At 43.4% G+C, this 18,136-nt stretch overlaps 1 protein-coding gene across 1 annotated transcript in view; it reads right to left on the bottom strand.

The window, feature by feature from the left end:
• RAPGEFL1 (Rap guanine nucleotide exchange factor like 1) overlaps nucleotides 1-18,136 on the bottom strand; it is a 137,362-nt gene that overhangs the window by 88,080 nt on the left and 31,146 nt on the right. The window lies entirely within an intron of this gene.

Below are 18,136 nucleotides of genomic sequence, written 5' to 3'. Positions count from 1 at the left end.
AAATTTTTTACAGTATGCTATAAAGTGACAGAGGCAACAGAAATCTCACACCCTCCCTTATTCTTTTACTTTAAAAAAAATGTTTATATTTTAATGTTAGAAGCAACCGATTTATTAATTGCTATAAATATGTTGCTATCTATCTGGGGAGATTTCCCTTTACTTCCTGTCCCATAGACACAACTGGCATAAATATAGGAGCTGAGACTTGCGGTTATTTGTTGTAACGTTATACAATATGTAGTGTGCATTATATGAAGCGTCTTGGAGGCTGCAAACCAACCACTATGATGTCCTGGTGAACCATTGCAGGAGATTACTATAAATTGAACGGACGAGAGTGCCACACTAGTTTGCACACAACATAAAAGATTTTATTCTGCAACGCATTTTCAGGAGCTTCAAAGCTCACACTTCATCAGGGCTTGTAGTGCGATAACCTTAGGGCAGGACATATCATCCTGGACTGTAAGGTGGAACCCAAGTAGGCATGAACAGGTCATGCAGGCACCTCAACAAAGATACAACCGGAAGCGAGAAGAAATCCCTCCAAAGTGAGGGGAATGCTTTATTAGACAGCTGTTGCCAGAACAAGGATATCACTCTCCACTCCAGTTCCACTTCCCATACAATAAATGTTGGGCTTTCCTTCACTTTCAGTCACAATGACATTGGTCAACAGAACAAAGAGGGTGAATATCCTCAGGGGGGACCCCATGAAAACCTGACAGGGTTGCTAACCCTTTGCTTCCCTTTTAAAAATGTTACAAAAAAAAAAAAAAAAAAAAAAACTTGGTTTTAGATATGCTTTCACGTATACCGTCTGTAAACCCAATTACGAAAATCTCAATTAAATGTGCATTACCATGTGAAATTAGAGCTGCACGATTAATCGTAACAGAATCGTGATCGCGATTCACTCCCCCTGACGATCTTAACATGGGACACTTGCTCGATTCTTTACATAGCTATGAGGGAGCAGCTGTCAAAAAAAAAAAAAAGAGCCTCCCGCAAAAGCCTATCAGCATTAGTCTCCCACTGAACTGCAAACACAAATGATTACATTGTATCTTTTCTTTCCCTCTGCCGGAGGAAGGAAGTTTAACCTCTTAAAGACTAAACCTTTTTCCTACACTTGTTGCTTGCAAGTTAAATCAGTTTATTTTTCCTAGAAAAGTAGTTAGAACCCCCAAACATTTATATATTTTTTTTTAGCAGAGACCCTGCAGAATAAAATGGTGATTGTTGTAAATTTTTATGTCACACTGTATTTGCGCAGCAGTCTTTCAAACGCAATTAATACACTTTAATGAATAAAAAAATAAAAAAAATAAAAAAAAACCGTAAAGTTATCCCAATTTTTTTTTATAATGTAAAAGATGTTACACAGAGAATCGTGAGAGAATCGTGATCTTTATTCCAAGCAAAAAAATCATGATTCTCATTTTGGCCAGAATCGTGCAGCTCTATGTGAAATGTATGTATTTAAATTTAATTTAAGTGATTACAAAATTTTTAATACATATAAACAAGATGACAATGCTCCATCCATGTCTCCTTGCTCTGTCATCCCCTCCCACAGGCAAATTATAAGTCAGTCAGCATCACATAAAACTCATTTCTTTTATTTCAATGGGGCACTGTTACACCTTATCCCATCAAAATGTATTTTGCCCAAATAATGGTGCCACCAGTGGGTTTCCATAATGTAAAATAAAACAAGTATCTGCTATAAAATAGTGTACTGTGATCCTGTAGGAGGAAATAAGGACACAAACTACAACAAAAGGTTTTTTAAGCTGGATATAGATGGATTGAAATTCGGCCATTTAGCAGGCACCAGCCGAATTTCAATCTATGTATGGGCAGGCTGGTTGTACACAACCAGCCTATCAGGTTTGTTTTGCCCAATCAGCACTGACAGCTAAAGCCAGCAACACTGATCATTGTATTGTAATGGCGGGGACCTCCCCCCACTGTCAGAATACAATAGCTCAGCGGGAGGGATTCCCCCATCAACACTGATTGAACTAAAAAAAAAAATTAAAAAAAAAAGCAACATTTATGGCCTGCCTAAAGCCCCGTACACATGCGTCAAATGTCAGGAGAGAATCGGCCAGTTCAATAAAAACCAGCCGGCTTCTGTCAGATGAGCATACTGGAAAACCAGAAGCCAATCGGCTTCCGATCAGTGCTTTCCACCAGGCTTACAACTCAAAGTACAAAGTTACAATATTGACCAATCAATTCCTGTACAATCAACCTTCATTAAAAACTGTGTCAAACGAGGTCCTACCTAAACTGATGAATTTGCATGCTTTTGTACCATATACTTGCTAGCAGATCCAAAGAAGATTGTGCAAATAGATTGTAATGTGTGTGGTGAGCTAATGAGAAATACCATTAGGAGGATTTTATTTTGGTGTTAAAATGCATCTGTCTTCAATCTCAGAGATATGCTTTCCCCAGTATTCATTAAATGGTTTAACATGCTTCACACGTTCAATCTGACCCACTTTACTTGCACACTCCCAAAGTTTTAGTTATGCAACACAAGAATATACCTGTATGTGTGCCCTGGCATGTTTACACGTGCTACGGTACGGCACGCCCAATTAGTACCCATAAACACAATGTGCTCAATGAATTAATAAATCTATACATCTACTGAGAGCAAGGACCTGAGCATTCCCAGACCAAGTAAAGGTACAAAATCTATTTCATGACACATAAGAGCTAATCAGCATCTGATCCGGTTCTGCTGTCAGAAAATGTAGTGTGTACTATATAGACACCCAACACTTTCTGGCTAAGTATGAGAAGGGGTTTTGTCGTTGAAAATAAGCATTTGTTAAAGCGGTAGTATCCCGCTTTTTTTCACTTTTAATTACAGGTAAGCCTCTAATAAGGCTTACCTGTAGGTTCAATTAATATCTCCTAAACCGGCACGGTTCAGGAGATATTTGCAGTAGGTGCAGCCGCTCACGCGAGCAGCGCATGCGCTCTGAAGGTCCGGTGGACCTTCAGCTTCCCTTGCCGGGTTCTTGCCCGAAAATCACTCCCGCGCGCATGTGCGGGAGTGACGTCATTGCGGCTCTGGCCAATCACAGCGCCGGATGCGCCGAACCCGGAAGAGGAAGAGACGCCGTGGGATCATGTCCGCACCCGCAGCGGTGTCCGGGGGTCCGTGTCGGGGCTTCGTTCTAAGGTAAGTAATTCATAATGAGCTAGTATGTGATGCATACTAGCTCATTATGCCTTTGTCTTGCAGGGTTTTTTTTTTTTTTTTTCCTGGGTTTACAACCGCTTTAGACCCCATTCACACTAGCGCGACTTGTCAGACGACTTGGTCGCCTGACAAGTCGCGGTGGGTCGCTCGCCATTGATTAGCACAGGACCCGTTCTAATAGGAGCGACACAAGTCGCTCCGACTTAGAAAAAGGGTCCTGTACTACTTTGGGGCGACCTGGAGGCGACTTGCATTGACTTCAATGATATGAAGTCTGTGCAAGTCGCGCAGAGGTCGCGGTGCACGCTATGCACCGCGACTTCACAGGTCGCCCCATCAAGTCGTGTCGCCCCTGTCTGAACGGGGTCTTAAGGTAAAAAAAAAAAACACAACCCCTGTCAGAACAGCTCTGCAGGGAGATTGCTGCACTGACATTGGATAGTTAGTACAGCAAGATCCATGAGATCCATGAAAGCTTCTGAGTTTTTTTTTTTACGTTCAGCCCGCAGGGTTTAATAAAAAAAAAAAACTGCTTGTGTGTACTAGTCTTGAGCCTCTGACTGGCTGCCCGCAATTTTATTTTTAGGTATACACTGGGTATATACCTGGTGCCCCAGATTTCATGTGCTGTGTATAAAGCTCATAAGGAGTTGAGAGGAGATTTCAGGAGCGCAGGTATGGCCAGGGCAGGGCGCAGGTGGAGTTGCCCCCCTTGGCACAGATCAGACAGAAAAGGTGCCAGCACCAGTCAGTCAGTCATCTCCTTACCCCCCAAATCTAAGAATCAGGTATTTGCACTCCTCTCCCCCAATTAGATCTTACCTAGGAGACAACACCCTTTCCCCCTTCCTTCACATCAGCAGTTGCGTTGATCTCCTAATCCTCCCCAGATATCAGAGCTTAGGTACTTCTGTCCTCTCTGCAGCAGGAGGGATAGTGGTTGGGGCAATGGGCTCTCCCCCTCCCGCTGTCCCCTGGCTCTAGATGGCATGGACGGTGGCTCCGCCTCCAGTGCCTGCTCTCCTTTCCTCAGCCGCCTTTTGTGGCCGACCCCCGCCACGCTACTGGAGCAGGTTGCTCATTGCTGGAAAAACTAGACATCCCAATCTGCAAAAACTCATTTCAAGGAAGTGTCACTGCGCCCCCCCAATTTAAACACAACTAGAGGATGATCAAATGAAATAGAATCAGTATTTACTTCTTCTGAGATACAGGATTGTATTGAGACAGATCTGGGGAAGGGTACAGAAAATGTCTGCAGCATTGAAGGTCCCAATGAGCACAGTGGCCTCCATAATCCGTAACTGGAAGAAGTTTGGAACCACCAGAACTCTTCCTAAAGCATGCCATCTGGCCAAACTGAGCGATGGGGGAGAAGGGTCTTAGTCTGGGAGTTGACCAAGCAGGGCCGTCTTTTCCACTGGGCATGCCCGGTGGTTGCCAAGGGGCCCCACATGGATGGTGGCATGTCCGTGGTGGTCTAGGGCCCCCCCCGTTCCGTTGTCCGCCGGCCCGGGCCCCCCCCTTATTGCTTTCCGCCCCCCGGCGGCGGCCGTGGCTAGAGTCTGCACTGCAGTGCACACTGGTTGCTAAGGCCAGCCCGATTGGCATCTAGGAACCAGTGACGTTAGCAGAGCAGACCCAGGATGCACAGTGCCGCAGCGGAGGACTCGGAGGAGGATCCTCCTCCTCGTCGGCTCGTCCTCCTCACCCCTCTCCTCCGACTCCGTCTCGACCCTAGAAGACTGGCTCCGCCTCCACCCACCTCCTCCAATGTGCAGCCGTTGTAAAGGTAAGGCTGCCACAGCCTGCCAGGCTGATTGATTAAATGATATTTTTTTTTAACTCTCTCATGGCAATGATGGGATCGAATCGATGACACAAGAGACAGACAACTACCTGTCCTGGAGGATATACCTTACTATATATTGGTCCCTGGCCTGTAATATGTATATAGTAAGGTATATATTATCCTCCAGGTAGTAGTTGTACTCTCTTGTAGTATAGTGTTCCCTGTAATGTGTATATAGTCTATATACATATTACAGGGGACACTATATACTACAAGAGAGTACAACTACTACCTGGAGGATATACCTTACTATATACATATTACAAGGACCAATATATACTACAAGACAAGAGACAACTACCTGGAGTATATACCTTACTATATACATATTACATGGAACACTATATACTACAAGAGACTGATTTTGTTTGAGGTACCAATAAAAATAAATATCGCCTTATCGAGAACTTGCATTTTTATTCTCTTGCGTAATTGTGTAGGCAGGGGGCCCCAGTGCACTGAATTGCCCAGGGGCCTATAAGGCTCTTAAGATGGCACTGTGACCAAGAACCCGATGGTCACTCTGACAGAGCTTCAGAGTTTCTCTGTGGAGAGGGGAGAACCTTCCAGAAGAACAACCGTCTCCGCAGCACTTCACCAATCAGACCTGTATGGTAGAACGGCAAGATGGAAGACTCCTCAGTAAAAGGCAGGTGCAATACAGCCTGCCCGAGTACTGTCAGACCATGAGAAACAAAATTGAACTCTTTGGCCTGAATGGCAAGCGTCGTATCTGAAGAAAACCAGGCAACACTCCTCACCTGGTCAAAACCATCAATATAATGAAGCATGGTGGTGACAGCATCATGCTGTGGGGATGTTCTTCAGTGGCAGGAACTGGGAGACTAGTCAGGATTGAGGGAAAGATAAATGCAGCAATGTACAGAGACATCCTTGATGAAAACCTGTTTCAGAGAGCCCTGGACCTCAGACTGGGAAGAAGGTTCATTTTCCAACAGGACAACCACCTTAAGCACACAGCCAAGATAACAAAGGAGTGGCTACAGGACAACTCTCTGAATGTCCTTGAGTGGCCCAGCCAGAGCCCAGACCTGAACCGAATTAAACATCTCTGGAGAGATCTGAAAATGGCTGTGCACCGGACGATCTCCATCCAACCTGATAACCTGATGAAGCTTGAGAGGCCCTGCAAAGAGAAATGGGAAAAACTGCCCAAACATAGGTGTGCCAAGCTTGTAGCATCATACTCAAAGACTTGAGGCTGTAATTGGTGCCAAAGATGCTTCAGCAAATTATTGAGCAAAGGCTGCAAGTACTTATGTACATGATTGTTTTGATTTTGTTTTATTTTTTTTAACATTTGCAAAGATTTGTTTGCATTCCTATAATCAAGAGATCAGTGTACATTATATAGACCCCCAGCACTTTGTGATCCTGTCCTATAATCTACAATAAGGAGATCCCTGTACATTATATAGACCCCCAGCACTGTGTGATCCTGTCCTATAATCTACAAACAGGAGATCCCTGTACATTATATATAGACCCCCAGCACTGTGTGATCCTGTCCAATAATCTACAATAAGGAGATCCCTGTACATTATATAGACCCCCCAGCACTGTGTGATCATGTCCTATAATCAGGAGATCCCTGTACATTATATAGACCCCCAGCACTGTGTGATCCTGTCCTATAATCAGGAGATCCCTGTACATTATATAGACCCCCAGAACTGTGTGATCCAGTCCTATAATCAGGAGATCCCTGTACATTATATAGACCCCCCAGCACTGTGTAATCCTGTCCTATAACCAGGAGATCCCTGTACATTATATAGACCCCCAGCACTGTGTGATCTTGTCCTATAATCAGGAGATCCCTGTACATTATATATACCCCCCAGCACTGTGTGATCCTGTCCTATAATCAGGAGATCCCTGTACATTATATAGACCCCAGCACTGTGTGATCCTGTCCTATAATCAGGAGATCCCTGTACATTATATAGACCCCCAGCACTGTGTGATCCAGTCCTATAATCAGGAGATCACTGTACATTATATAGACCCCCCCCCCCCCAGCACTGTGTGATCCTGTCCTATAATCAGGAGATCCCTGTACATTATATAGACCCCCAGCACTGTGTGATCCTGTCCTATAATCAGGAGATCCCTGTACATTATATAGACCCCCAGAACTGTGTGATCCAGTCCTATAATCAGGAGATCCCTGTACATTATATAGACCCCCAGAACTGTGTGATCCAGTCCTATAATCAGGAGATCCCTGTACATTATATAGACCCCCAGAACTGTGTGATCCAGTCCTATAATCAGGAGATCCCTGTACATTATATAGACCCCCCAGCACTGTGTGATCCTGTCCTATAACCAGGAGATCCCTGTACATTATATAGACCCCCAGCACTGTGTGATCTTGTCCTATAATCAGGAGATCCCTGTACATTATATATACCCCCCAGCACTGTGTGATCCTGTCCTATAATCAGGAGATCCCTGTACATTATATAGACCCCAGCACTGTGTGATCCTGTCCTATAATCAGGAGATCCCTGTACATTATATAGACCCCCAGCACTGTGTGATCCAGTCCTATAATCAGGAGATCACTGTACATTATATAGACCCCCCCCCCCCAGCACTGTGTGATCCTGTCCTATAATCAGGAGATCCCTGTACATTATATAGACCCCCAGCACTGTGTGATCCTGTCCTATAATCAGGAGATCCCTGTACATTATATAGACCCCCAGAACTGTGTGATCCAGTCCTATAATCAGGAGATCCCTGTACATTATATAGACCCCCCAGCACTGTGTGATCCTGTCCTATAACCAGGAGATCCCTGTACATTATATAGACCCCCAGCACTGTGTGATCTTGTCCTATAATCAGGAGATCCCTGTACATTATATATACCCCCCAGCACTGTGTGATCCTGTCCTATAATCAGGAGATCACTGTACATTATATAGACCCCAGCACTGTGTGATCCTGTCATATAATCAGGAGATCCCTGTACATTATATAGACCCCCAGCACTGTGTGATCCAGTCCTATAATCAGGAGATCACTGTACATTATATAGACCCCCCCCCCCCCCCCAGCACTGTGTGATCCTGTCCTATAATCAGGAGATCCCTGTACATTATATAGACCCCCAGCACTGTGTGATCCTGTCCAATAATCTACAATCAGGAGATCACTGTACATTATATAGACCCCCAGCACTGTGTTATCCAGTCCTATAATCAGGAGATCCCTGTACATTATATATACCCCCCAGCACTGTGTGATCCTGTCCTATAATCAGGAGATCACTGTACATTATATAGACCCCAGCACTGTGTGATCCTGTCCTATAATCAGGAGATCCCTGTACATTATATAGACCCCCAGCACTGTGTGATCCTGTCCTATAATCAGGAGATCCCTGTACATTATATAGACCCCCAGCACTGTGTGATCCTGTCCTATAATCAGGAGATCCCTGTACATAATATAATCATACATAATACAGCATTCATAGCACATTAAATTAAACTAATTGAATACTCTTATAGCCAAGAAAAGGTTAAATCTTTCTATTCCATCAGTTTCTGGGTAGAGCAAACACAGTGACAGTCCCTTCTGCCCACGCACCTTGTTAGTAAAAGAATAGGACAGGCCCACTACTCAGAGCCTCACAGCTCCGCACTAACCACCATAATAATAGCTCAGTATAACAAGTGGCAACATGAAAATGGGGCTCCAGCATATAATTTAACCTGCACAATAAATACTGGTTTCTATTCCAGTAAACAGACTAAATCTGCCTGCTGAATGACATTCATGCAAAAGCACCAGGGCAGGGGGTGACAGACCCCCCACGTTCCAGCACCTCTCTACATTATGCAGCCTATTTCCAATATTCTGGGGTACATGTGTTGAGTGAACAGGCGTCGTGTTTGAGTGATGTGGTGGGGGTGGGTATTGGGGGGGAGGGGATGTTCAGTAGAACTTCACGTCTTGCTTCAACCTGCTGTACAATCTGTTCTGTATTTAATGTAGAGGATTCTGTACAGTCCTAGAGCTCCCAGAATCTCTAGTCTTGTTAATAATAAAGCTTTCATGTGACTCGATCAATACAAGCTTGCCTGCTGTGAGTCCAGCAAAAGCAGATTCCATAAGCGGAATGAAAATTTGCAAAGGGCAGAAAACCCCAGCAGCCAATCAACAACCATCTTACATCTCACTGTAAGATGACATTTGATGGACTTATCAATTCCTGCCTTACACACTTTGTTTTTTTCACTGTACTGACAATTATTGTTCCTAGCTGGGTTTTGGTGTATTCAGAAAAGGGGAGAATGTAAGATCGGCATCAAAAGATGGCTGAAATTCGCACTGCACCCGCACAAAAGACGCACAGGACCCTTTTTTTCAGCCGCATCAGGATCGGATCGCACAGTGGTTCACACTTGTGCGATCCGATCCTGTGCGAACTGTCAGATCGCACTGCGATATGCGATCAAACTGGGGGTGTCATTAACATTTAATTGAGACCCCCTGCGTATCGCATATGGCAGTGTGAACTGCCTCGTGTGCGGATGCGATGCGGGAACAGGCTGCGAATTTGCAGCCTTACTGCATCGCACAAGTGTGACCCGGCACACAAAGTGCTGTATAGTCAAAGCTATGGTATTCCCAGTGGTAACCTATGGCTGTGAAAGCTGGACTATAAAGAAGGCTAAACACCGAAGAATTGATGCTTTTGAACGATGGTAATGGAGGAAACTCTTGAAAGCCCCTTGGAAAGCAAGAAGATCAAACCAGTCAATCCTGAAGAAATCAACCCTGAATATTCACTTGAAGGACAGATCTTGAAGCTGAAACTCGAATACTTTGGCCACCTAATGCAAAGAGAGGACTCATTGGAAAAGACCCTGATGCTGGGAAACATGGAAGGAAAAAGTAGAAGAGGATGACAGAAAACAAGATGGACAGATAACTTCATGTTCATTGTTTCGATGATGCAAAGTAAGCTCCAGGAGGCAGTGGAGGACAGAAAAGCCTGGCACGCTATGGTCCATGAGGTTACGAAGAGTCGGATACGACTGAACAACAAATCACTTTAACTGGTACAGGACTGCTATACCATTTGAATACTTTCATAGATACTATACTGCAGAATTCAGGACCATATCAGTCAGCTCTAGGAGCCGGAGGGCTCCTAGAAAATAGCTTATCCTCAGCATGGGACAGCAAAAAACAGTCCATTAACCTCTGGTACAACAGAAAGTCAATTACGACTCACCGCCAGTAACACTCGTCCATTAACAGGGTTTTTAAAGTCCAAGGCTCACCACTAGTAACACTCGTCCCTTAATGAGATTTTAAAGTCCCAGGAGTCCGGAAAGGTTGCAAAAGCCCTGACAGGGTGTCAGCTGGTCAAGTCTACAGTAGTCCTCTCATAACCATTGCTGTTCCACACCACACCTCACAGACTCCTGCTGGCTGTTTCCTCTTCATCTTCATCTTCTGGACTCTCCTGCAGAAGGGTTAACCCTTGGTTAACCCTTTAAAAGACCAATGTCCCTGTAATTAGGACTGCAGGCTCTTTCCCACCAAAACTCTCTGCAAGACTCCATATTCCAGGTCCCAAATGGTGATTTACCAACCCAGAGCACTAAAAATCACCCCCCTCCTCTTTGACCAGATTACCCCAGAAGCCATCACCCTGTGTGGATGAGAACCTCTCAGTACTCAAATTGTGTTCTCATAATCCCCCTTCAAGAGACCACATCCCAAATAGTGCGGTCACTTATCTCCTGTCCAGGACCTATCCTTGGCTTCTTTTAATAACACTAGGGATGCACCAAAATTTAATTCTTGGCCGAAGCCGAAGCATAATGAAATGCTTGGCCGAAGGCCGAATGCGGTGTTTCGCATTTTTTCCATTTATTTTGCCAATTTTTAGGGGGCACGCTGATGGGCACATTTTATGTTAGGGGGCACGCTGATGGGCACATTTTATGTTAGGGGGCACTCTGATGGGCAAAACAAAACATTTAAATCAGCGTTGCTCTTAACATAAAATATGCCCATTAGCGTGCCCCTTAACATAAAATATGCCCATCAGAGTTTCCCTTAACATAAAATATGCTCATCAGCATGTCCCTTTGCATAAAATAAGGGGCACGCTGATGGCCACGTTTTATGTCAAGGGAGCACTCTGTTGGGCACATTTTTTTTCTTTTTTTTTTTTAAGGGGCACTTTATAGGGCACTCTAATGAGCATGGCAAGTGGCAACATATGGCAAAATATGCCAGTCTGCACACTAATGCTTGTGGAGCTACCGTATTCTCCCCCAAATGTGCTCCACATACCTGAACTGCAGCCAGGTCGGAGCCAAAAGCCGCGAACAGGGGGGCGGGGCGTGCACATAGTGTCACGCTCGCTGGACCGAGTGTGAAGGAGCCGCAGTCAGGAGCAGGGGGCGGGACGCGCGCGTGACGTCACACCCCCTACTCGCGGCCGGACAGGACACCGGCGGCGTGTGAGCAGGGAGTCGGGAGCCGCAATGAGGAAGGGGACTGAAGGACTCCTAGGTAGCGGGCTCGCGGTCCGGGTGGAAGCATCGCGCGGGCCGCCATTTAGTGACCGCCGCTGACATTGTTCGGCACAAATTTATTCGGCCTTTTTACTTATTCGGCCGAACACCGAAAGTGCTATTTTTTCTATTTTCGGCCGAATAATGTTCGGCCGCCGAACATTCGGTGCATCCCTAAATAACACATTATATATACATACACACATACATACACACATACACACATACATACATACATACATACATATATATATATATATATATATATATATATACACACATATACATACACACACACACACACACACACTATATAATATTATATATATATATATATATATATATATATATATATATATATATATATATATATATATATACACACATATACATACACACACACACTATATAATATATATATATATATATATATATATATATATATATATATACACACATATACATACACACACACACACAGTGTAATACAGGATTTATATAGCGCCGACAGTTTTCGCAGCACTTTACGACATGAGGGCAGACAGTACAATTACACAATTTAATATATTAGGAATCTGAGAGCCCTGCTCGTTGGAGCTTACAATCGAAAAGATATGTACACACACACACACACAGTATATATATTTATTACGCCTTCAGGATTAGACATGCATTTTCAAAGCCATATGGAAAGCATTTGTACTGCATCCTAAGGAGAATTATTAGGATGCATTTATGGCTGTGTTTAGCATATATTGCTTTGTGCATTGTAAAATCAGCAGGTTTTATTCTGCTGCTTTTCAACAGCATTTTTTCCTCTATAGAAATCAATACAAAAGCAAGATAAAATGCATCACAAGCCCATTGTACACACACACATTTAGGGCCAACTCTGGGCATAATCTGAAAATCCAGCCAGACTAATAAATATAAAACCACCTTTTTTACTAAGAAAGGGAGGAAGGACAAAAAGGAAGGAACATAAGAAAAAGAACTGGAAGAAAGAATATTGGCCAGTAGTTTAGGTAGGGTACCACATTCACCGTACCTAATATATCTCTCATTTACAACTGTTTAAGGTACCCAGGAAAGATTTCTGAAGAGTATTCTTAAAAGAATATCATTTGTTTACAATAATTTTAAAATATGTTAAAACAAAGCATAGCGCAATTTATTTTACTCTTGCCCCCATTGTGTAGTCATCACCCTCCAGCACTCCTTAGCTATTCTTGCTTTCCTGTAATTTTAGTTGGCAGTCAACTGATTATCTATAATTTGGCTAAAGGGACGGGGATCTTTCTCAAGGTGTTTCTAGATGACAGACACTACTTCGTCAGGAGTACACCTGAGCCTGGATGGAAGGATGGAAGGATGGACACTGCCTTGGGGGACATGTATCAAAGTAAAAAAAAAAAAAAAAGAAATTTAAAACAGTAAATTTAGCAATTCTTTAAGTAAAACATCAAAAAAATGCAAAACTCCCATTAATTAACCACTTGTCAACTGCCCCACGCAGATTTATTTATAGATCTACATGATTATGTGCACGCAGTTTTGGCGCTCCTGCTGTGATTAGACAGAGCGGGAGGCAGACCGCAGGACGAGCGGGCTCGATTGCCATCGGCCTCCTGAGATCTTCGGTAAAACTGACAGGAGAGCCGTCTGGTATGTAAACAATGTAAGGCAGCTCTCCTGTCAGAGGCAGGGAAAGATCGTGTGATTCTGCCAAGCTGAATCATCGATCTCACTCTGCCTCTGTTCAATCCATCCCCAAAGCAGTTAGCAAGCACATCTAAGGAACACATTTAACCTCTTGATCACCCCCAGTATTGACCCCTTCTCTGTCATTATTACAGTAACAGTGCAAAATATTTAGCACTGATCACTATTAATGTCACTGGTCCCCAAAAAGTGTCACTTAGTGTAAGATTTGTCCGCCGCAATGTCGCAGTCCTGATAAAAAAAAAATAAAAAAAGCCGATCGCCGCCATTACTAATAAAAAAAATAAATAAAAAGTCCATCTATCCCGTAGCTTGTAAACACTATAACTTTTGCGCAAACCAATTATACGCTTTTTGGGATTTTTTTTTTTTACCAAAAATATGTAGCAGAATACAAATTGGTCTAAACTGATAAAAAAAAAAAAAAGTTTATTTTTTTTACTAGGAATGTTTTATAGCACAAAGAAGGAAATATTGGTGTTTTTTCAAAATTGACGCTTTTTGCACAAAAATTAAAAACCGCAGACGTGATCAAACACCACCACCAAAAGAAAGCTCCATTTGTGGGGGGGGGGGAGGACATCAATTGTATTTGGGTACGGCATCGCACGACTGCGCAATTGTCAGTTAAAGCAACGCAGTAGCGAATCGTAAAAAATGGCCTGGTCATTAAAGCGGAGTTCCACCCAGTGAATGTTTTTTTTAATAAAAATACCCCCGGGACAGTCAGGGCTAGTGCATTCCACAATGGCTAGCCTCTGATCTGTCCCGGGTTGCACTTACCTTTTAGAAGAAATACTTACCTTGAAAATGTATTCTCCAGCGCTGCCATCTCAGGTGTGGGCAGCTTGAAGCCAGCGCGATCCTCTTCTGCGTCCTCTTCCATCCTCTTCGGTCCCACGATGCACTGCAGCGGCCCCGCCGTCACTTCCGGTGCCGCAGCGTCATCCCTGCACAGCTTCTGTGCATGCCCAGAAGCTGTTTAGCAAGGTATGACGGCGCCTGCACCGGAACTGACGTCGGGGCCGGTGCAGGCGCATTGATTCCTGGGAGCGAGGACGTTCAGCTCCCAGGAATCATTGCAAGCCAGGAAGTGACGAATCGCCGTGGCCGCCGAGGGGAGGAAGAGGAAGTAAGGTAAGTATATTTTCTTCTAAACCAGGTAAGTAAAAAAAAAATTGTCGTCATTATCCATTTGTTTTTCGGGTGACCCCGGGCATGAAGGTGGAGGTAAGTATAATTTTAGGGTGGAACTCCGCTTTAAATGGCCTGAAGACTGAAAACTCTTGGTGGTTTTTTTTCGGTCCCTTGGGTCCGTTACGAACTTTTAACCACTAATCTACTGGGCACTTTTAACCTCTTACGATAACCGGCTTGTGTTTACATCATAATCAGCTTTGATTGGATACAGATGATCACGCAGTAAAGGGACGCTGTGATTGGCCCTTTACCCGATCTGTGATCAGCGGTGTTCTAAGGTGCCATCACGTGAGGATGTCATATGACGCCCTACTAGAACTGGCCTTCCGCACTGTAGCTGTCATTCGGCTATAGTGCAATAGGGAAAAGGTTAAGGGGATCCCACATTAAATAAAAAAAAAGAAATAAGAAAAAAAAAAGGGGAAGGGCTTGAGGGTCCCGCCCCTTGAGAATCTATACCAGACCCCTCCCCCAGCAAAACATCTTGTTCCCATGTTGAGGAGGACAAGAGCCTCTTTCCTAGACGAGACTTCTTTAAATCCAGATGCCCCCGTTAACAATAAACCATGTCTCCATGCTCTCTGTCCGATCTCCTTCCCTTGTATTTATTGAGCCCGAAGTGACGTCATTTCCGTGTCCCCGTTGAGTGTTTCTTTGGCCGGGAAAGAATGTAATGCAGTGCGATGTGGGGCAATTTGAGATTTTTTTTTGCTTCTTAAAATGAACTTTGAATGCGTTTTTTTACTGAAACTTTGCAGTAATATCGTGCGACATAAAAATTTGAAACTAACCAGTATTTTATTCTCTATGGTGTCTGCTTTCAGGGAAAAAAAATATAACGTTTGGGCGATGTAATCTTTAGGCCTAAAATTATTTTTTAAATGTGTGCAAAAAAAAAAAAAAAAACGGAAAAAAAAAAAACAGCTGTGCTTTTAACTTTTTTTTAGCCGGCTCCTAGATTAAAACCAATTTGTGAAGCCCTGGCTTATACAATTGAATGACTCTTCAGTAGTGACTCACATCCCTTCTAAGTCTGTCAGGCAGAGTGTTCAGCCAGACAAAATACACCTCAAAGCAAACAGCTCGGCTTGCTGTGCTGACTCTCTATGGGATTGTAAACCCACAGTGCTCTGGGAATCCTTTGTCATGTATGTGACAGATACTATATATTTAAAATAAAATAAAATTGGCCTCAAACCATTTTAGTTTTATGGGTTATTGGATCACTGAAAGAATGAGTTATTTTTGAGCATTTATTTGTCTGACAACTTTTTTGTATTTCTCTACTGTGTTGTGGGTAGACAGCCTGTTACCTGACAGAGCAACTACTGTACATTTATTGCCGCCCGGCACCCGTGATCGCTCCCCGCTGAGAGAGAAGGACGGGCAGCTGTTGTAAAGACACTGTTGAAATGATCACAGAGCGCCTGTGATCCTTCTGTATGAGATCACAGGTCTCTATAGTCATTTCACAAGCCCATCCCCCATACAGTTAGGCTCACACTTTGCTCACCACTGTGTTAACCCCTTACCTGTCAGTGTCATTATTACAGTAACAGTGCATATTTTTAGCACTGATTACTGTAGTAATGTCACTGGTACCCCCAAAAGTGTCAAAAATGTCAGTTAGGGGTCCAATCTGTCTCAGTCCTGCTAAAAATTGCAGATCGCCCCCATTACTAGTAAAAAAAATAAAATTAAAAATGACAAATCTTTCCCCTAGTTTGTAGACATGATAACTTTTGTGCAAACCAAATCAAAATACGCTTATTGTGATTTTTTTTTACCAAAAATATGTAGCAGAATACAAATTGGTCTCAAAAGGATAAAAAAAAAAAATTTGGATTTTACATTTTTGTGAATGTTATATAGCAGAATATGAAAAATATTAGGGTTTTTTTTCCCCAGAATTGTCGCTTTTTTTTTTTGTTTATAACGCAAAAAAAAAAAAAAAAAAAAAAAAAAAAAAAAAAAAAAAATCGCAGCGGCGATAAATTACCACCAAAAGAAAGCTCTATTTATGGGGAAAAAGGACATTAATTTGATTTTGGTACAGTGTTCCACGACCGCACAGTTTTCAGTTAAAGTAACGCAGTACCGAATAACCAAAAAAATGGCCTGGTCATTAAGGCTGCATTCACTTGAGCGTAGCGTTTTCGCACGTTTTTTTACCGCGATTTTTACCTCGTTTTTCAGGCGTTTTTTTCAGGTTTTTTTGGAGGCAGGCATTGAAATCTAACAAAAACGCTGGTAATCAGCCCAAAAAGAAGCTGCTGTACTTTTTTCAGCTACAGGCGTTTTGCCTCAGGCGTTAAAATGCTCAGATATGAACAGGGGCCATTTAAATGAATGAGGTTTTACTTTTTGGGCGTTTTGGAACGTTTTTTTTTAGCGTTTTTCAGCTGTGAATGGAGCCTAAGGGGGCAAATCCTTCCGGTTCAGAACTGGTTAAAAGAGTTTTGGTTCTCCTTGCACCCTGTTACTCTGACCCAGCTGTGTTATAGTCTGTAGTCACATCAAGTGGGGGGTAATGCTGTAAAACAGTAGAATATTATATATATATAAAAAAAAAAAAGAAGGACATTTGAGCATGCTGTGGGAGTCTCCCCGACATGCCCTTCCTAGCCAGAATTTCTTTATACACTTATCAATATGGGAACCTACTTGTTATACCATCTGATCACTGGATCCAGAAACTATTATTTTTGTATCTTTATTACTATTATCTACTATAGATTTATCGGTATTGGTTGACCTGGCAATGTGGACATCAACATGGGCATTATTTATGCGTCCCTTGGAAGCAGCCAAACTATCACACTGAGTCTTTTCAAATTGGAAACACTGGAAAAGCGAAATGCCTCTTTATACATCAGTCATGGTTGACATCTGTAGAGGGCTATACAGGTAGTTGCGGCTTTTTGTCGTCTGCTTTCACATCCGCCTGTGGAGATCAGTTTTGATGCCCCTGTCCAGGGCAGCCATCAGGGGGGGACAGGCCATACACATGTAGGGGGCCCAGGCGTTCGAGGGGCCCAGCCCCCAACCAACGAGACCGAGTTGTTGCAGCTGTAGTAACTAGCAATTGGTAAAGCAGGGCGGCTGCAGAGTAAGCTGAGGCAGCTGAAGGGATGTCTCTTTGCTGGATTGCGCTGTCTCTTTGTTGGATTGGGATGTCTCTTTGCTGAAAATATGAGGCTGTCTCTTGCTAGATTGGGATGTCTCTCTGCTGAATATATGAGGCCATCTCTTTGTTGGATTAGGATGTCTCTTTTCTGAATATTTAAGGCCGTCTCTTTACTGAATTTGGATGTCTCTTTGCTGAATATATGGGGATGTCTCTTTGATGGATTGGATTCATTTTCATATATTAAGTTATAAGAGTTTTAAAATAGAAGTGGGAGCACTGAAGGACTTGGTGGGATGGCCAGTAGGCGGATTCGGTGGGACGGCCAGAGGGTGGGCCCTGCGGAATGTTGGTGGTCAGGCCCGGAGGGGCCCAGGCCTAAAGCTGTGTAAGGGGCCCCACAATTTCTGATGGCTCCCCTGCCCCTGTCT

This window comes from Pelophylax lessonae, assembly GCF_965119305.1.
Source record: "Pelophylax lessonae genome assembly, chromosome: 11".
Lineage (NCBI taxonomy): Eukaryota > Metazoa > Chordata > Amphibia > Anura > Ranidae > Pelophylax > Pelophylax lessonae.
This window is presented reverse-complemented; position numbering and strand designations above follow the sequence as displayed.